Here is a 16,027-nt window from a genome sequence, read left to right as displayed (position 1 = left end):
TTCTATAAGGAGTTAAAAATATGAATTTTTAATATTTGTCTAAATTATCATATAAAAACACGTATTAAGGTGTTTATGAAGTATAAGCTTAAGTGAAATTAATGAAAATTAATAATAGAAAATTTGTATAATTTTCTTAATCTAATGGTCAGAGTTTCTTGGCACTAACTTTTTGTTACACTAATGTTAATTTACTATCAATTACATTCGATAACCATTAAACGTACATTGCATAAAACCATTAATATTATCAGTATTTTCTAGTCCATTTTCCACGTAGGACATTGATACTTTCCGAAGTGGTAGAAATGTGAATTCATGTCTCAGCATGCATCGAGTGTTCTTTATACTGTCATCTGAAAAAATTTAGTAAGTTAAATTTGTAAAATAATTGGAGGATAAAATGTCACTACTACACACCATAAGGTGAACGAAAATCTTTTTATGACAACTAGTGTGTGGGAAACACTACACTGAATAATTTAGAAGTTAAAACAATCAAACAAAAATTAAAAGACAAACTACACTCATAATAGAAAATATTTGAATAAATTTTACAGTTAAAACATAAATACAAATAAAATGTATAAATGCAAAAAGATATGAAATATAATCATTAAACAGATGATAAGACACATTAATTATGATAAGCAATCAAAGATATTAAAAATCTACCAGATGTTTTGTTGACTTTGAATGTAAAATAATTTTATCATATAAATACAATCATAGGATAATATAAAATTGACTGTTTGCAATATCATATGACATTACTATTCTTCATAAATAATTCTGATTTGAACATAATAATATGAAATTATAATTGAATAAATCATCGTAACACATCTACTGAAACTTGACAATTTAAATTAAATCACTTTGGGTTATGGTTAAAGTAAAACCAATTAAACGTAGTAAATAATATTAAAAGATTTTTATAGCTAAGGCAAGTATTATGAATTAACATTACAAGCTAACGGTGTTTCCCAAACCTTTATTCAGACTTTTAACAAATTTTCAATTGTTACACTACTATTAATTTACTATCAATTACATTCAATAATCATTTAACGTACATTGCATAAAACCTATATAATTATCAGTATCTTCCAGTTAATTTTCAATGTAAGATGATGATACTTTCCCAAGTGGTATGAATGCGAAGTCATGTCTCAGCAAGCCTTGAGTGATCTGCTGTACTGCCATCTAAAAAAAAGTAGTCAATTAAATAAATATAATAGTTGGAGAAACAATAATTATGATAAATAATAAAAGAAAGTACAAATCTACCAGATGTTTTTTTTCAATATGAAATACATATGAATTTTTAATATTTGTCTAAATTATCATATAAAAACACGTTTTATATTGTTTATGAAGTATAAGCTTAAGTGAAATTAATGAAAGTTAATAATAATAAATTAGAATTTCTAGCTTAATCTAATTGTCTTAGTATGATGACACTAACATGAGAATTGAGTGATTTATAAGCAGTAAAAATATGGATTTGTAATATTTGACTAAATTATCATATAAAAACACGTTTTATAATGTTTATGAAGTATAATCTTAAGTGAAATAATGAAAGATAATAATAATAAATTTGAATTTCTTGCTTAATCTAATGGTCTTAGTATGATGACACTAACATGAGAATTGAGTGATTTATAAGCAGTTAAAAATATGAATTTTTAATATTTGTCTAAATTATCATATAAAAGCACGTATTAAAGTGTTATGAAGTATAAGCTTTAATTAAATAAGTGAATGTAAAAAATAGAAAATTATAATTTCTTGCTTAATCTAATGGTCTGAGCTTGAAAACATTAACATGAGAATTGAGTGTTCTATAAGGAGTTAAAAATATGAATTTTTAATATTTGTCTAAATTATCATATAAAAGCACGTATTAAAGTGTTATGAAGTATAAGCTTTAATTAAATAAGTGAATGTAAAAAATAGAAAATTATAATTTCTTGCTTAATCTAATGGTCTGAGCTTGGAAACATTAACATGAGAATTAAGTGTTCTATAAGGAGTTAAAAATATGAATTTTTAATATTTGTCTAAATTATCATATAAAAACACGTATTAAGGTGTTTATGAAGTATAAGCTTAAGTGAAATTAATGAAAGTTAATAATAATAAATTATAATTTCTTGCTTAATCTAATGGTCTGAGCTTGAAAACATTAACATGAGAATTGAGTGTTCTATAAGGAGTTAAAAATATGAATTTTTAATATTTGTCTAAATTATCATATAAAAACACGTATTAAGGTGTTTATGAAGTATAAGCTTAAGTGAAATTAATGAAAGTTAATAATAATAAATTATAATTTCTTGCTTAATCTAATGGTCTGAGCTTGAAAACATTAACATGAGAATTGAGTGTTCTATAAGTAGTTAAAAATATGAATTTGTAATATTTGACTAAATTATCATATAAAAACACGTATTAAGGTGTTTATGAAGTATAAGCTTAAGTGAAATTAATGAAAGTTAATAATAATAAATTATAATTTCTTGCGTAATCTAATGGTCTGAGCTTGAAAACATTAACATGAGAATTGAGTGTTCTATAAGGAGTAAAAAATATGAATTTTTAATATTTGTCTAAATTATCATATAAAAACACGTATTAAGGTGTTTATGAAGTATAAGCTAAAGTGAAATTAATGAAAGTTAATAATAATTAATTATAATTTCTTGCTTAATCTAATGGTATGAGCTTGAAAACATTAACATGAGAATTGAGTGTTCTATAAGGAGTTAAAAATATGAATTTTTAATATTTGTCTAAATTATCATATAAAAACACGTATTAAAGTGTTATTAAGTATAAGCTTTAATTAAATAAGTGAATGTAAAAAATAGAAAATTAGAATTTCTTGCTTAATCTAATGGTCTGAGCTTGAAAACATTAACATGAGAATTAAGTGTTCTATAAGGAGTTAAAAATATGAATTTTTAATATTTGTCTAAATTATCATATAAAAACTTGTATTAAGGTGTTTATGAAGTATAAGCTTTAATTAAATAAGTGAATGTAAAAAATAGAAAATTATAATTTCTTGCTTAATCTAATGGTCTTAGTATGATGACACTAACATGAGAATTGAGTGATTCATAAGCAGTTAAAAATATGAATTTGTAATTTTTGTCTAAATTATCATATAAAAACATGTTTTATAGTGTAAGTGAAGTAAAAGCTTAAATTAAATAATTGAAAGTTAATAATAGAAAATTAGAAATCTTTTATGAATCTAATGGTCAGAGTTTGATGACACTAACATGAGAATTAAGTGTTCTATAAGGAGTTAAAAATATGAATTTTTAATATTTGTCTAAATTATCATATAAAAACACGTATTAAGGTGTTTATGAAGTATAAGCTTAAGTGAAATTAATGAAAGTTAATAATAATAAATTATAATTTCTTGCTTAATCTAATGGTCTGAGCTTGAAAACATTAACATGAGAATTGAGTGTTCTATAAGGAGTTAAAAATATGAATTTTTAATATTTGTCTAAATTATCATATAAAAACACGTATTAAAGTGTTATTAAGTATAAGCTTTAATTAAATAAGTGAATGTAAAAAATAGAAAATTAGAATTTCTTGCTTAATCTAATGGTCTGAGCTTGAAAACATTAACATGAGAATTAAGTGTTCTATAAGGAGTTAAAAATATGAATTTTTAATATTTGTCTAAATTATCATAATAAAACACGTATTAAGGTGTTTATGAAGTATAAGCTTAAGTGAAATTAATGAAAGTTAATAATAATAAATTATAATTTCTTGCTTAATCTAATGGTCTTAGTATGATGACACTAACATGAGAATTGAGTGATTAAGAAGCAGTTAAAAATATGAATTTGTAATTTTTGTCTAAATTATCATATAAAAACATGTTTTATAGTGTAAGTGAAGTAAAAGCTTAAATTAAATAATTGAAAGTTAATAATAGAAAATTAGAAATCTTTTATGAATCTAATGGTCAGAGTTTGATGACACTAACATGAGAATTAAGTGTTCTATAAGGAGTTAAAAATATGAATTTTTAATATTTGTCTAAATTATCATATAAAAACACGTTTTATATTGTTTATGAAGTATAAGCTTAAGTGAAATTAATGAAAGTTAATAATAATAAATTAGAATTTCTTGCTTAATCTAATGGTCTTAGTATGATGACACTAACATGAGAATTGAGTGATTTATAAGCAGTAAAAATATGGATTTGTAATATTTGACTAAATTATCATATAAAAACACGTTTTATAATGTTTATGAAGTATAATCTTAAGTGAAATAATGAAAGATAATAATAATAAATTTGAATTTCTTGCTTAATCTAATGGTCTTAGTATGATGACACTAACATGAGAATTGAGTGATTTATAAGCAGTTAAAAATATGGATTTGTAATATTTGACTAAATTATCATATAAAAACACGTATTAAAGTGTTATGAAGTATAAGCTTTAATTAAATAAGTGAATGTAAAAAATAGAAAATTATAATTTCTTGCTTAATCTAATGGTCTGAGCTTGGAAACATTAACATGAGAATTAAGTGTTCTATAAGGAGTTAAAAATATGAATTTTTAATATTTGTCTAAATTATCATATAAAAACACGTATTAACTATTAAGGTGTTATTAAGTATAAGCTTTAATTAAATAAGTGAATGTAAAAAATAGAAAATAAGAATTTCTTGCTTAATCTAATGGTCTTAGCTTGAAAACATTAACATGAGAATTAAGTGTTCTATAAGGAGTTAAAAATATGAATTTTTAATATTTGTCTAAATTATCATATAAAAACACGTATTAAAGTGTTATTAAGTATAAGCTTTAATTAAATAAGTGAATGTAAAAAATAGAAAATTATAATTTCTTGCTTAATCTAATGGTCTTAGTATGATGACACTAACATGAGAATTGAGTGATTCATAAGCAGTTAAAAATATGAATTTGTAATTTTTGTCTAAATTATCATATAAAAACATGTTTTATAGTGTAAGTGAAGTAAAAGCTTAAATAAAATAATTGAAAGTTAATAATAGAAAATTAGAAATCTTTTATGAATCTAATGGTCAGAGTTTGATGACACTAACATGAGAATTAAGTGTTCTATAAGGAGTTAAAAATATGAATTTTTAATATTTGTCTAAATTATCATATAAAAACACGTATTAAGGTGTTTATGAAGTATAAGCTTAAGTGAAATTAATGAAAGTTAATAATAATAAATTATAATTTCTTGCTTAATCTAATGGTCTGAGCTTGAAAACATTAACATGAGAATTGAGTGTTCTATAAGGAGTTAAAAATATGAATTTTTAATATTTGTCTAAATTATCATATAAAAACACGTATTAAGGTGTTTATGAAGTATAAGCTTAAGTGAAATTAATGAAAATTAATAATAGAAAATTTGTATAATTTTCTTAATCTAATGGTCAGAGTTTCTTGGCACTAACTTTTTGTTACACTAATGTTAATTTACTATCAATTACATTCGATAACCATTAAACGTACATTGCATAAAACCATTAATATTATCAGTATTTTCTAGTCCATTTTCCACGTAGGATATTGATACTTTCCGAAGTGGTAGAAATGTGAATTCATGTCTCAGCATGCATCGAGTGTTCTTTATACTGTCATCTGAAAAAATTTAGTAAGTTAAATTTGTAAAATAATTGGAGGATAAAATGTCACTACTACACACCATAAGGTGAACGAAAATCTTTTTATGACAACTAGTGTGTGGGAAACACTACACTGAATAATTTAGAAGTTAAAACAATCAAACAAAAATTAAAAGACAAACTACACTCATAATAGAAAATATTTGAATAAATTTTACAGTTAAAACATAAATACAAATAAAATGTATAAATGCAAAAAGATATGAAATATAATCATTAAACAGATGATAAGACACATTAATTATGATAAGCAATCAAAGATATTAAAAATCTACCAGATGTTTTGTTGACTTTGAATGTAAAATAATTTTATCATATAAATACAATCATAGGATAATATAAAATTGACTGTTTGCAATATCATATGACATTACTATTCTTCATAAATAATTCTGATTTGAACATAATAATATGAAATTATAATTGAATAAATCATCGTAACACATCTACTGAAACTTGACAATTTAAATTAAATCACTTTGGGTTATGGTTAAAGTAAAACCAATTAAACGTAGTAAATAATATTAAAAGATTTTTATAGCTAAGGCAAGTATTATGAATTAACATTACAAGCTAACGGTGTTTCCCAAACCTTTATTCAGACTTTTAACAAATTTTCAATTGTTACACTACTATTAATTTACTATCAATTACATTCAATAATCATTTAACGTACATTGCATAAAACCTATATAATTATCAGTATCTTCCAGTTAATTTTCAATGTAAGATGATGATACTTTCCCAAGTGGTATGAATGCGAAGTCATGTCTCAGCAAGCCTTGAGTGATCTGCTGTACTGCCATCTAAAAAAAAGTAGTCAATTAAATAAATATAATAGTTGGAGAAACAATAATTATGATAAATAATAAAAGAAAGTACAAATCTACCAGATGTTTTTTTTCAATATGAAATACATATGAATTTTTAATATTTGTCTAAATTATCATATAAAAACACGTTTTATATTGTTTATGAAGTATAAGCTTAAGTGAAATTAATGAAAGTTAATAATAATAAATTAGAATTTCTAGCTTAATCTAATTGTCTTAGTATGATGACACTAACATGAGAATTGAGTGATTTATAAGCAGTAAAAATATGGATTTGTAATATTTGACTAAATTATCATATAAAAACACGTTTTATAATGTTTATGAAGTATAATCTTAAGTGAAATAATGAAAGATAATAATAATAAATTTGAATTTCTTGCTTAATCTAATGGTCTTAGTATGATGACACTAACATGAGAATTGAGTGATTTATAAGCAGTTAAAAATATGAATTTTTAATATTTGTCTAAATTATCATATAAAAGCACGTATTAAAGTGTTATGAAGTATAAGCTTTAATTAAATAAGTGAATGTAAAAAATAGAAAATTATAATTTCTTGCTTAATCTAATGGTCTGAGCTTGAAAACATTAACATGAGAATTAAGTGTTCTATAAGGAGTTAAAAATATGAATTTTTAATATTTGTCTAAATTATCATATAAAAACACGTATTAAGGTGTTTATGAAGTATAAGCTTAAGTGAAATTAATGAAAGTTAATAATAATAAATTATAATTTCTTGCTTAATCTAATGGTCTGAGCTTGAAAACATTAACATGAGAATTGAGTGTTCTATAAGGAGTTAAAAATATGAATTTTTAATATTTGTCTAAATTATCATATAAAAACACGTATTAAGGTGTTTATGAAGTATAAGCTTAAGTGAAATTAATGAAAGTTAATAATAATAAATTATAATTTCTTGCTTAATCTAATGGTCTGAGCTTGAAAACATTAACATGAGAATTGAGTGTTCTATAAGTAGTTAAAAATATGAATTTGTAATATTTGACTAAATTATCATATAAAAACACGTATTAAGGTGTTTATGAAGTATAAGCTTAAGTGAAATTAATGAAAGTTAATAATAATAAATTATAATTTCTTGCGTAATCTAATGGTCTGAGCTTGAAAACATTAACATGAGAATTGAGTGTTCTATAAGGAGTAAAAAATATGAATTTTTAATATTTGTCTAAATTATCATATAAAAACACGTATTAAGGTGTTTATGAAGTATAAGCTAAAGTGAAATTAATGAAAGTTAATAATAATTAATTATAATTTCTTGCTTAATCTAATGGTATGAGCTTGAAAACATTAACATGAGAATTGAGTGTTCTATAAGGAGTTAAAAATATGAATTTTTAATATTTGTCTAAATTATCATATAAAAACACGTATTAAAGTGTTATTAAGTATAAGCTTTAATTAAATAAGTGAATGTAAAAAATAGAAAATTAGAATTTCTTGCTTAATCTAATGGTCTGAGCTTGAAAACATTAACATGAGAATTAAGTGTTCTATAAGGAGTTAAAAATATGAATTTTTAATATTTGTCTAAATTATCATATAAAAACTTGTATTAAGGTGTTTATGAAGTATAAGCTTTAATTAAATAAGTGAATGTAAAAAATAGAAAATTATAATTTCTTGCTTAATCTAATGGTCTTAGTATGATGACACTAACATGAGAATTGAGTGATTCATAAGCAGTTAAAAATATGAATTTGTAATTTTTGTCTAAATTATCATATAAAAACATGTTTTATAGTGTAAGTGAAGTAAAAGCTTAAATAAAATAATTGAAAGTTAATAATAGAAAATTAGAAATCTTTTATGAATCTAATGGTCAGAGTTTGATGACACTAACATGAGAATTAAGTGTTCTATAAGGAGTTAAAAATATGAATTTTTAATATTTGTCTAAATTATCATATAAAAACACGTATTAAGGTGTTTATGAAGTATAAGCTTAAGTGAAATTAATGAAAGTTAATAATAATAAATTATAATTTCTTGCTTAATCTAATGGTCTGAGCTTGAAAACATTAACATGAGAATTGAGTGATTAAGAAGCAGTTAAAAATATGAATTTGTAATTTTTGTCTAAATTATCATATAAAAACATGTTTTATAGTGTAAGTGAAGTAAAAGCTTAAATTAAATAATTGAAAGTTAATAATAGAAAATTAGAAATCTTTTATGAATCTAATGGTCAGAGTTTGATGACACTAACATGAGAATTAAGTGTTCTATAAGGAGTTAAAAATATGAATTTTTAATATTTGTCTAAATTATCATATAAAAACACGTTTTATATTGTTTATGAAGTATAAGCTTAAGTGAAATTAATGAAAGTTAATAATAATAAATTAGAATTTCTTGCTTAATCTATTGGTCTTAGTATGATGACACTAACATGAGAATTGAGTGATTTATAAGCAGTAAAAATATGGATTTGTAATATTTGACTAAATTATCATATAAAAACACGTTTTATAATGTTTATGAAGTATAATCTTAAGTGAAATAATGAAAGATAATAATAATAAATTTGAATTTCTTGCTTAATCTAATGGTCTTAGTATGATGACACTAACATGAGAATTGAGTGATTTATAAGCAGTTAAAAATATGGATTTGTAATATTTGACTAAATTATCATATAAAAACACGTATTAAAGTGTTATGAAGTATAAGCTTTAATTAAATAAGTGAATGTAAAAAATAGAAAATTATAATTTCTTGCTTAATCTAATGGTCTGAGCTTGGAAACATTAACATGAGAATTAAGTGTTCTATAAGGAGTTAAAAATATGAATTTTTAATATTTGTCTAAATTATCATATAAAAACACGTATTAACTATTAAGGTGTTATTAAGTATAAGCTTTAATTAAATAAGTGAATGTAAAAAATAGAAAATTAGAATTTCTTGCTTAATCTAATGGTCTTAGCTTGAAAACATTAACATGAGAATTAAGTGTTCTATAAGGAGTTAAAAATATGAATTTTTAATATTTGTCTAAATTATCATATAAAAACACGTATTAAAGTGTTATTAAGTATAAGCTTTAATTAAATAAGTGAATGTAAAAAATAGAAAATTATAATTTCTTGCTTAATCTAATGGTCTTAGTATGATGACACTAACATGAGAATTGAGTGATTCATAAGCAGTTAAAAATATGAATTTGTAATTTTTGTCTAAATTATCATATAAAAACATGTTTTATAGTGTAAGTGAAGTAAAAGCTTAAATAAAATAATTGAAAGTTAATAATAGAAAATTAGAAATCTTTTATGAATCTAATGGTCAGAGTTTGATGACACTAACATGAGAATTAAGTGTTCTATAAGGAGTTAAAAATATGAATTTTTAATATTTGTCTAAATTATCATATAAAAACACGTATTAAGGTGTTTATGAAGTATAAGCTTAAGTGAAATTAATGAAAGTTAATAATAATAAATTATAATTTCTTGCTTAATCTAATGGTCTGAGCTTGAAAACATTAACATGAGAATTGAGTGTTCTATAAGGAGTTAAAAATATGAATTTTTAATATTTGTCTAAATTATCATATAAAAACACGTATTAAGGTGTTTATGAAGTATAAGCTTAAGTGAAATTAATGAAAATTAATAATAGAAAATTTGTATAATTTTCTTAATCTAATGGTCAGAGTTTCTTGGCACTAACTTTTTGTTACACTAATGTTAATTTACTATCAATTACATTCGATAACCATTAAACGTACATTGCATAAAACCATTAATATTATCAGTATTTTCTAGTCCATTTTCCACGTAGGATATTGATACTTTCCGAAGTGGTAGAAATGTGAATTCATGTCTCAGCATGCATCGAGTGTTCTTTATACTGTCATCTGAAAAAATTTAGTAAGTTAAATTTGTAAAATAATTGGAGGATAAAATGTCACTACTACACACCATAAGGTGAACGAAAATCTTTTTATGACAACTAGTGTGTGGGAAACACTACACTGAATAATTTAGAAGTTAAAACAATCAAACAAAAATTAAAAGACAAACTACACTCATAATAGAAAATATTTGAATAAATTTTACAGTTAAAACATAAATACAAATAAAATGTATAAATGCAAAAAGATATGAAATATAATCATTAAACAGATGATAAGACACATTAATTATGATAAGCAATCAAAGATATTAAAAATCTACCAGATGTTTTGTTGACTTTGAATGTAAAATAATTTTATCATATAAATACAATCATAGGATAATATAAAATTGACTGTTTGCAATATCATATGACATTACTATTCTTCATAAATAATTCTGATTTGAACATAATAATATGAAATTATAATTGAATAAATCATCGTAACACATCTACTGAAACTTGACAATTTAAATTAAATCACTTTGGGTTATGGTTAAAGTAAAACCAATTAAACGTAGTAAATAATATTAAAAGATTTTTATAGCTAAGGCAAGTATTATGAATTAACATTACAAGCTAACGGTGTTTCCCAAACCTTTATTCAGACTTTTAACAAATTTTCAATTGTTACACTACTATTAATTTACTATCAATTACATTCAATAATCATTTAACGTACATTGCATAAAACCTATATAATTATCAGTATCTTCCAGTTAATTTTCAATGTAAGATGATGATACTTTCCCAAGTGGTATGAATGCGAAGTCATGTCTCAGCAAGCCTTGAGTGATCTGCTGTACTGCCATCTAAAAAAAAGTAGTCAATTAAATAAATATAATAGTTGGAGAAACAATAATTATGATAAATAATAAAAGAAAGTACAAATCTACCAGATGTTTTTTTTCAATATGAAATACATATGAATTTTTAATATTTGTCTAAATTATCATATAAAAACACGTTTTATATTGTTTATGAAGTATAAGCTTAAGTGAAATTAATGAAAGTTAATAATAATAAATTAGAATTTCTAGCTTAATCTAATTGTCTTAGTATGATGACACTAACATGAGAATTGAGTGATTTATAAGCAGTAAAAATATGGATTTGTAATATTTGACTAAATTATCATATAAAAACACGTTTTATAATGTTTATGAAGTATAATCTTAAGTGAAATAATGAAAGATAATAATAATAAATTTGAATTTCTTGCTTAATCTAATGGTCTTAGTATGATGACACTAACATGAGAATTGAGTGATTTATAAGCAGTTAAAAATATGAATTTTTAATATTTGTCTAAATTATCATATAAAAGCACGTATTAAAGTGTTATGAAGTATAAGCTTTAATTAAATAAGTGAATGTAAAAAATAGAAAATTATAATTTCTTGCTTAATCTAATGGTCTGAGCTTGAAAACATTAACATGAGAATTGAGTGTTCTATAAGGAGTTAAAAATATGAATTTTTAATATTTGTCTAAATTATCATATAAAAGCACGTATTAAAGTGTTATGAAGTATAAGCTTTAATTAAATAAGTGAATGTAAAAAATAGAAAATTATAATTTCTTGCTTAATCTAATGGTCTGAGCTTGGAAACATTAACATGAGAATTAAGTGTTCTATAAGGAGTTAAAAATATGAATTTTTAATATTTGTCTAAATTATCATATAAAAACACGTATTAAGGTGTTTATGAAGTATAAGCTTAAGTGAAATTAATGAAAGTTAATAATAATAAATTATAATTTCTTGCTTAATCTAATGGTCTGAGCTTGAAAACATTAACATGAGAATTGAGTGTTCTATAAGGAGTTAAAAATATGAATTTTTAATATTTGTCTAAATTATCATATAAAAACACGTATTAAGGTGTTTATGAAGTATAAGCTTAAGTGAAATTAATGAAAATTAATAATAGAAAATTTGTATAATTTTCTTAATCTAATGGTCAGAGTTTCTTGGCACTAACTTTTTGTTACACTAATGTTAATTTACTATCAATTACATTCGATAACCATTAAACGTACATTGCATAAAACCATTAATATTATCAGTATTTTCTAGTCCATTTTCCACGTAGGACATTGATACTTTCCTAAGTGGTAGAAATGTGAATTCATGTCTCAGCATGCATCGAGTGTTCTTTATACTGTCATCTGAAAAAATTTAGTAAGTTAAATTTGTAAAATAATTGGAGGATAAAATGTCACTACTACACACCATAAGGTGAACGAAAATCTTTTTATGACAACTAGTGTGTGGGAAACACTACACTGAATAATTTAGAAGTTAAAACAATCAAACAAAAATTAAAAGACAAACTACACTCATAATAGAAAATATTTGAATAAATTTTACAGTTAAAACATAAATACAAATAAAAATGTATAAATGCAAAAAGATATGAAATATAATCATTAAACAGATGATAAGACACATTAATTATGATAAGCAATCAAAGATATTAAAAATCTACCAGATGTTTTGTTGACTTTGAATGTAAAATAATTTTATCATATAAATACAATCATAGGATAATATAAAATTGACTGTTTGCAATATCATATGACATTACTATTCTTCATAAATAATTCTGATTTGAACATAATAATATGAAATTATAATTGAATAAATCATCGTAACACATCTACTGAAACTTGACAATTTAAATTAAATCACTTTGGGTTATGGTTAAAGTAAAACCAATTAAACGTAGTAAATAATATTAAAAGATTTTTATAGCTAAGGCAAGTATTATGAATTAACATTACAAGCTAACGGTGTTTCCCAAACCTTTATTCAGACTTTTAACAAATTTTCAATTGTTACACTACTATTAATTTACTATCAATTACATTCAATAATCATTTAACGTACATTGCATAAAACCTATATAATTATCAGTATCTTCCAGTTAATTTTCAATGTAAGATGATGATACTTTCCCAAGTGGTATGAATGCGAAGTCATGTCTCAGCAAGCCTTGAGTGATCTGCTGTACTGCCATCTAAAAAAAAGTAGTCGATTAAATAAATATAATAGTTGGAGAAACAATAATTATGATAAATAATAAAAGAAAGTACAAATCTACCAGATGTTTTTTTTCAATATGAAATACATATGAATTTTTAATATTTGTCTAAATTATCATATAAAAACACGTTTTATATTGTTTATGAAGTATAAGCTTAAGTGAAATTAATGAAAGTTAATAATAATAAATTAGAATTTCTTGCTTAATCTAATGGTCTTAGTATGATGACACTAACATGAGAATTGAGTGATTTATAAGCAGTAAAAATATGGATTTGTAATATTTGACTAAATTATCATATAAAAACACGTTTTATAATGTTTATGAAGTATAATCTTAAGTGAAATAATGAAAGATAATAATAATAAATTTGAATTTCTTGCTTAATCTAATGGTCTTAGTATGATGACACTAACATGAGAATTGAGTGATTTATAAGCAGTTAAAAATATGGATTTGTAATATTTGACTAAATTATCATATAAAAACACGTATTAAAGTGTTATGAAGTATAAGCTTTAATTAAATAAGTGAATGTAAAAAATAGAAAATTATAATTTCTTGCTTAATCTAATGGTCTGAGCTTGGAAACATTAACATGAGAATTAAGTGTTCTATAAGGAGTTAAAAATATGAATTTTTAATATTTGTCTAAATTATCATATAAAAACACGTATTAACTATTAAGGTGTTATTAAGTATAAGCTTTAATTAAATAAGTGAATGTAAAAAATAGAAAATTAGAATTTCTTGCTTAATCTAATGGTCTTAGCTTGAAAACATTAACATGAGAATTAAGTGTTCTATAAGGAGTTAAAAATATGAATTTTTAATATTTGTCTAAATTATCATATAAAAACACGTATTAAAGTGTTATTAAGTATAAGCTTTAATTAAATAAGTGAATGTAAAAAATAGAAAATTATAATTTCTTGCTTAATCTAATGGTCTTAGTATGATGACACTAACATGAGAATTGAGTGATTCATAAGCAGTTAAAAATATGAATTTGTAATTTTTGTCTAAATTATCATATAAAAACATGTTTTATAGTGTAAGTGAAGTAAAAGCTTAAATAAAATAATTGAAAGTTAATAATAGAAAATTAGAAATCTTTTATGAATCTAATGGTCAGAGTTTGATGACACTAACATGAGAATTAAGTGTTCTATAAGGAGTTAAAAATATGGATTTGTAATATTTGTCTAAATTATCATATAAAAACACGTATTAAGGTGTTTATGAAGTATAAGCTAAAGTGAAATTAATGAAACTAATAATAATAAATTATAATTTCTTGCTTAATCTAATGGTATGAGCTTGAAAACATTAACATGAGAATTGAGTGTTCTATAAGGAGTTAAAAATATGAATTTTTAATATTTGTCTAAATTATCATATAAAAACACGTATTAAGGTGTTTATGAAGTATAAGCTTAAGTGAAATTAATGAAAATTAATAATAGAAAATTTGTATAATTTTCTTAATCTAATGGTCAGAGTTTCTTGGCACTAACTTTTTGTTACACTAATGTTAATTTACTATCAATTACATTCGATAACCATTAAACGTACATTGCATAAAACCATTAATATTATCAGTATTTTCTAGTCCATTTTCCACGTAGGACATTGATACTTTCCGAAGTGGTAGAAATGTGAATTCATGTCTCAGGATGCATCGAGTGTTCTTTATACTGTCATCTGAAAAAATTTAGTAAGTTAAATTTGTAAAATAATTGGAGGATAAAATGTCACTACTACACACCATAAGGTGAACGAAAATCTTTTTATGACAACTAGTGTGTGGGAAACACTGAATAATTTAGAAGTTAAAACAATCAAACAAAAACTAAAAGACAAACTACACTCATAATAGAAAATATTTGAATAAATTTTACAGTTGAAACATAAATACAAATAAAAATGTATAAATGCAAAAAGATATGAAATATAATCATTAAACAGATGATAAGACACATTAATTATGATAAGCAATCAAAGATATTAAAAATCTACCAGATGTTTTGTTGAATTTGAATGTAAAATAATTTTATCATATAAATACAATCATAGGATAATATAAAATTGACTGTTTGCAATATCATATGACATTACTATTCTTCATAAATAATTCTGATTTGAACATAATAATATGAAATTATAATTGAATAAATCATCGTAACACATCTACTGAAACTTGACAATTTAAATTAAATCACTTTGGGTTATGGTTAAAGTAAAACCAATTAAACGTAGTAAATAATATTAAAAGATTTTTATAGCTAAGGCAAGTATTATGAATTAACATTACAAGCTAACGGTGTTTCCCAAACCTTTATTCAGACTTTTAACAAATTTTCAATTGTTACACTACTATTAATTTACTATCAATTACATACAATAATCATTTAACGTACATTGCATAAAACCTATATAATTATCAGTATCTTCCAGTTAATTTTCAATGTAAGATGATGATACTTTC

General features: G+C 22.7%; 2 long non-coding RNA genes across 2 annotated transcripts; both read right to left on the bottom strand.

Annotated features, from left to right (window-relative positions):
- Nucleotides 1-855: 855 nt before the first annotated feature.
- Nucleotides 856-5,805, bottom strand: LOC132931379 (uncharacterized). The gene is made up of 3 exons (XR_009662566.1): nt 5,742-5,805; nt 5,549-5,677; nt 856-1,206 (listed from the first exon to the last, which is right to left on the bottom strand). It is a non-coding gene; the product is annotated as an uncharacterized LOC132931379 (long non-coding RNA).
- Nucleotides 5,806-6,176: 371 nt separating this feature from the next.
- On the bottom strand, nt 6,177-10,579 carry LOC132931368 (uncharacterized). The gene is made up of 3 exons (XR_009662536.1): nt 10,516-10,579; nt 10,323-10,451; nt 6,177-6,527 (listed from the first exon to the last, which is right to left on the bottom strand). It is a non-coding gene; the product is annotated as an uncharacterized LOC132931368 (long non-coding RNA).
- Nucleotides 10,580-16,027: the final 5,448 nt, after the last annotated feature.

Source organism: Rhopalosiphum padi, unplaced genomic scaffold (assembly GCF_020882245.1).
Source record: "Rhopalosiphum padi isolate XX-2018 unplaced genomic scaffold, ASM2088224v1 scaffold1, whole genome shotgun sequence".
Lineage (NCBI taxonomy): Eukaryota > Metazoa > Arthropoda > Insecta > Hemiptera > Aphididae > Rhopalosiphum > Rhopalosiphum padi.
The sequence above is the reverse complement of the archived record's forward strand: the minus strand, read 5'-3'. Positions and strand labels throughout refer to the sequence as shown.